The 4987-nt window shown below is 42.1% G+C and overlaps 1 long non-coding RNA gene across 1 annotated transcript in view; it reads left to right on the top strand.

The window, feature by feature from the left end:
- Positions 1 to 1275: 1275 nt before the first annotated feature.
- LOC117883224 overlaps positions 1276 to 4987 on the top strand; it is a 49900-nt gene continuing 46188 nt past the window's right edge. Inside the window, exon 1 of the long non-coding RNA XR_004647209.1 lies at positions 1276 to 1380. This is a non-coding gene — a long non-coding RNA (uncharacterized LOC117883224). The remainder of the gene's footprint in view (positions 1381 to 4987) is intronic.

Genomic DNA, 4987 nt, shown 5'->3' with positions numbered 1-4987 from the left:
CTGTCCTGTCCCAGATATACGAGTGACACTGTGTGGTAAAGTAGATAAGGCGGAGAGACTTTAAGAGCAACATAAATCTAAAAGTGGTCTCTTGTTTATGGTGTCCCTTTTGCTTTTGCATAGCCAGTTTTAAATATTTTACAACTTTGAAGTCATACAGTGAGAGAATGTATTTTTGGGAGTCCAGATAAAGTTTGTTTATCTAGCTGCAAAGGCCTGTAAGAGCGAACAATTAGATGCACCACTTTTTCTCCCCCACTGGAACTTTTACAGGATCTTATACCAAAGGTGCTTTACTTGTGAAAGACAATGATGATAGAAAAGCCATTCTCTGTCACCTTTTTCTTAACTCCCATAGAACCAGTTATTACTTGGAAGGAACAATGCCAACCGATAATGAACTATTTTCTATTCAAAGCTGCAAGTCAAATATTCGTTTCTCATTAATAATTCAATGTGACAAATTTATTACCTTGAAGGTGCTGTGAGGCAATTAGACAATGGGAAATTGTGTCTTCCTTTCAGCCCTCTTAATTGGCTTTCCAGTGTGACATTCATCAAAACCTTGACTTTTTATGTAAACTTTCCATTGTGTGAGACATGGCCCTGACCCTGCAACTGTGCATGCTTGGCAAAACTCAACTGGGGGTACATTCACTACTTTTTTTTTAATGAGAGGGAGAGAGAGAGAGAGAGCTTGTGAGTCTCCCAAAAGCCTAATTAAAGTCAATGGATAAATTGCATTGGCATATTATTGCTTGGTACTTCCCACGTAATAAAATGGTCCATAGTTACTATGCAGATTGAGTTATGGCTATTTGTGCTCTGTCAATGAATATGTTACAAAACTGCAGGTGAAATTAACATATTTATCCTTTTCAGTTTTATGTATTGTTTGGGATAGAACAGAATAGGATTTGGTTTAAATAGCATCTTTCATACCCCAGGTGTCTTAAAGCACTTTACAAAGTAATGATATGATATTTAAGAGTGACAGAAGGGAGAGTACCTTCCTAACAAGCTCCCAAGGGCAAACAAACCATTTTTGAACACTGGATTTTATCTTTTTTGGCCCTCTTTTCCAAAGTTACTGACTTCAGTGTTGACCTTTAAAAGACTGCCATCTGAGCTCTTGAGTCTGAGTATAGTAATTTGTTTTGCAGCTGTTGCATGTGTGTTTCCAATTGGTGACATTCACATTTCTTTTCTTTTGTTATTTATGTGGATTTCTTTTGTAACCTGTAACTGATTTGTTTATGGCTACTGTCTTTCAAGACCACTCTTGGAAATGGAATCTTCAGCTTCAAAGGCTTGATTTGTCCTTGCAAACTGAAGTACAATCAAAAACAGTATAGCAAGTATCTCTCAAGGTGTGCAGAGGTCAGTGATTTATTCTTCTCTTTATTCAGTCATAATTATGGACATGATTATGTCATGGTGGTCAACACTGCCACGGAATCTGCAAAATCTGCCATTTATTTCAGTTTGACCATGAAAACAACAAGAATGCCTTGAAATGTGCCATTCCATCCCTGTAAAACTGTTTTTAATTTTTTGGGGTAAGAACTAGAAGTATATGTAAAAAAAGAAGAAACGAAATAAATTTGCTAACATTTGTTTTCATTCACCAATGCTCCCTTTGTTTACAGTCAATCACCTAGCAACAGTAACTTTAAGGATGTTACATCATGCAGCCTTCATGGAATTTCACATGTAAGAATCACGCATGTTGAAATTAATTTAGTTTAAAGTGATTCATTTGAAATAAGAACAGCAGGAAACAAACAAAAAAAATGAACAAAGTGGCAAAATTAAGTGCTACTCAGTCAGCAGAGCCGTACCCTAAAACATTTTATGAAAATGGAGGAAAGTTGTTTTGTACGTCATACAATGTACCTTTTGATTTTATGAGAAAGGCCAGCTGTGATAAGCATCTTGAAGTGCAATTCATACGTGAAAATAAGAGGCATTACAAATGGGCAAAGAAATTTTAAAAAGCAGAAAACAGCTACAGAGCTGTTTAGTACCAAGACCGAGGAGCAGCTTTACAGGAGGAATGAAATGTTCAAATTAACAGAAACTTTCTCTGCTGCAAATACACTTCTGCATACCCTTGACAATCCAAAACTGAGAGGGTTTTTAGAGAACAAGGTGGGTGTTATACCAAGTGCAGATCAACTTAGAAAGTTTTAACTACCTGAAGAGTTTGACTGTCACATTGAAGAATTAAAGGAAAAGTTGCCGCCCTGTGAAGGAATTAGCATTGTGGCAGATGAAACTACCGATGCTGAAGACAGGTATGTGCTTAACATTCTTGCCATCTGTGGTGGGGTGTCTGCCCCACCCCATGCTAGAGGGGGTTGCAGCAGGCCAGTGCAGGCTGGCAGCCAATAAATAAAGGGCTTACTGGGGGCCAATCAGAGCCAAGATTGGAGACAACCAATCAGGGCTCAGCTTGGCCCTATATAAAGGCTGCCCAGGAAGGGAGCAGGGAGTCTGTCCCAGACCTTCAACAGGGGAAGGTCTGTCTCCAGAACTGGGAGACTAGCACCGTGGACAGCGCAGTGCTGGCCAGGCTCAGGAAGCAGAAGGGAGCTCTAGCCCGTAGCCTGCAGGCCCTGAAGGGAAGGGCCTAGGGAACTGTGCAAGGGATCATAGGGGAAGTGGCCCAGGGAACTGAACAGATGAGGGGAGAGAAGGAGGACAGCGAGGCCGGGACCCAGAGCAGAGGGCAGGCCTCGGTCCCCCCCTTCCACCCCTTACAATACACCCAGCCATTGGCCGTGGGGAGCAGCCATCACAGACTACATCAGATCCCTGACAGGAGGGATTAGACTTTGGGGGTGTGGTTGGACATGGTGGTTGGGGTGTAGAAAGACTGCTGATCACTCCCCCCCCCCCAGAAGGGGGTGTGGACGAACTAAGGGGCACTACCGGAGGGCAGTGGTTCTGAAGAGGACGCTGCGAGCTGAAGAGCAACGTGGGCTCAGACGCCAACCAAGGGCGAGACAACAGGCAGGACACCACCAGGAGAGGGCGCTCCACTGGACTGAGCTAATTCCCGGAGACACCAGCAGGAGGCGCTGCGGCGGTGAGTCCCAACCCTGTCACACCATCTACGTCCCAACCAGAAGTGACAATGCAGGCACTTCAGATGCAGGTGAACACAAGCTAGATGATTTATTGTTACATTGTGAAGCTTTGGAAGCAATCAATTTTAAAACAGTCAGCAAAGCAACACGGGAAACTGTTGAAAAATTTGCAATACCATTTGATTGCATCACTGCAGTTGTGACTGATAATGCCATGTACCTGGGGAAGGCTTGGCATCGAGTTTTGAAACCTTTGTTTTTAAATGCTGTACACCTTACATGCATGGCACATTTGCTTAAGCTTTGGGCAATCTGTGCAGGAAGATACTCTTGAAAGTAATTGAATTAGTTGTGGCTGTAAAACGTGCTTTCACGGCCTGCCCTGCCAGAAAAGCCTGTTTCTAATGGAAAGAGGGAAAAGTCCTTCCATTCCACCAACCCCCATAATATCCAGATGGAACAGCTGGTTCAATGCAGCTATTTATGACACTGAACACACTGAGGATTAGGTTTCATTTTTTTACAGAGGAGAATGGTCGTAGAAGTAGTTCAGGTGTTCAAGCGTTTGTTGATCTTTGCCAATCCGCAGCAGTTATTGGAAAAACTCCAGGCTCTAAAAGAGTTTGCACCCCACTCATGAACATGCTTCCAGCTGTTGAACCACCCACAGTTTGTGCTCATCAAGTCAAAAATGACATGGAGCAGTTCAAGAACTGAGGAACGAGGACGTTTTCCTGTTCTGGAGAAGCATGATGGCCAGATTCCCGCTCAGTGAGTACAGTAGAACCTCAGAGTTACGAATACCTTGGGAATGGAGGCTGTTCATAATGCTGAAATGTTCGTAACTCTGAACAAAACATGATGCTTGTTCTTTCAAAAGTTTACAACTAAACATTGACTTAACACAGCTGTGAAACTTTACGATTCAGAAGAAAAATGCTGCTTTTCCTTTTTCTTTAACAGTTGACGTTTAACACAGCACTGTGCTGTATTTGCTTGGTCTCTGCTGCTGCCTGATTGTGTACTCCCGGTTCCAAATGAGGTGTGTGGTTGACTGGTCAGTTCGTAACTCTGAGATTCGACTGTAGTTGCCCTGTAAGGCTTAGCAGTACCAGTCTATACTGTGGATGACACACACTCCTCCTTATCTTGTACAAATGTGCTTGGGGACAACAGACTGCACATAAAAAATAACAATCTGACTATATATAACTTGTTATACCAAAATTGCAACAGTTTGCAAAAGGGACTCTATTAAAAAGAATCCGTTATTTTTGTTTTTTGAAAAATGATTGCACAATATGCATATATAATTTCAAAATAGTTTGCTTTAACAAGGAAATTAAAACTATTGCATTAATGTTTTGTTTTGCTTAAATGTTACACTGTAATACTTTGTTAAATTTTTACATATTTTTTGTTGCCGTGACCAGATCCTGATTTTGTACGTTTCCGTAAATTTTGCCTAATTTTACCATGACAAAATGGTATCCATAATCATAATGAATTTTATTAATTGAAAACACTTGCCTCTGGCATCTTAGCATACTTACAATGCAAGTTGGAAAAGAGTTTGCAAAGCTATATCCTGTTTACTCTTCCTATATGTTTGTGCTTATTTTTTGTCTAGCAGGCAATGTTTTTTGCACTGACTATATTAAGGGACAACATGTATTTTCATCTGGCACCTCTGGCATTTTGCCTCTGCCCCCCGTGAAGTTGATGGGAGTTTCATCTTTTGATGGGAACAGAACCAGGCCTAGAGAATTATGGGTCAGATAGTTAACCAAACTTGGGAGGGAGAGGGAGATCCCGAGCGGCCATTTGGTGCCTGGGAGGGAGGGGGAGAAGCGGCACCCGCGCCGCGGCCACTCGGAGTCTCCCCCTCCCTCCCA

The sequence above is a fragment of the Trachemys scripta genome, chromosome 9 (assembly GCF_013100865.1).
Source record: "Trachemys scripta elegans isolate TJP31775 chromosome 9, CAS_Tse_1.0, whole genome shotgun sequence".
Lineage (NCBI taxonomy): Eukaryota > Metazoa > Chordata > Testudines > Emydidae > Trachemys > Trachemys scripta.
The sequence above is the reverse complement of the archived record's forward strand: the minus strand, read 5'-3'. Positions and strand labels throughout refer to the sequence as shown.